This window comes from Anopheles funestus, chromosome X (genome assembly GCF_943734845.2).
Source record: "Anopheles funestus chromosome X, idAnoFuneDA-416_04, whole genome shotgun sequence".
NCBI lineage: Eukaryota > Metazoa > Arthropoda > Insecta > Diptera > Culicidae > Anopheles > Anopheles funestus.
The window spans coordinates 471,563-472,171 of NC_064597.1; the positions used below are offsets into that span (position 1 = coordinate 471,563).

Consider the following 609-nt stretch of genomic DNA (forward strand, 5'->3'; position numbering starts at 1 on the left):
TAAAGTTACATCTGTTACAGACATAACATACCGTCCAACTTCTGGGTCTTATCACGACCTGCTGGCAGCGATCGTAATCATCGTCGGCTTGTGAGTTTTGTAGTTATGGCAGGTCATTTCGTGCGAGGGTGGTCAACAAAAAAACAACCATGCAGCCGGAAACCTAACAGGACCTTCTCGCTAATGCAGCAAAGTGTAGACAAGCAGTATGTACATACAAAACTGTCTAAATGTTGCATCGCTTCGTCTAAGTAGCAGCGTAACACCGGTATAAGCATGTGCTCGCAAATGCCCCATTTGAACGAGGAAATAACGCGCGCTCTAGTCGAACGACGGAACTTCTCCGTAGGCCGTAACCGAAGGTTTGTCCGCCGAACAGGTCCGCGATGCAGCATGTAAAGTCTGTGTGGAGTAGTTGTATGCATAAAGCTTCCTCCATTTAGCGGAGGGTAGGCTTGCGTAAACTCGCGACAGCGTAGGGCGAACCGAAGCGCTCTGTTTGTGTGTGTGTGTGTTAGAAGTTACGCGTTGGAATCGAATCTCTACTTCGTACAACCAACACCAGTTCCGACCGTGCACGTGCGGGCGTTCAGAGACGTTGGGGCGCGA

At 49.8% G+C, this 609-nt stretch overlaps 1 protein-coding gene across 2 annotated transcripts in view; it reads right to left on the minus strand.

The window, feature by feature from the left end:
• The window catches only part of LOC125761953 (ephrin type-B receptor 1), a 73,170-nt gene that overhangs the window by 55,501 nt on the left and 17,060 nt on the right, over positions 1-609 (minus strand). The window lies entirely within an intron of this gene.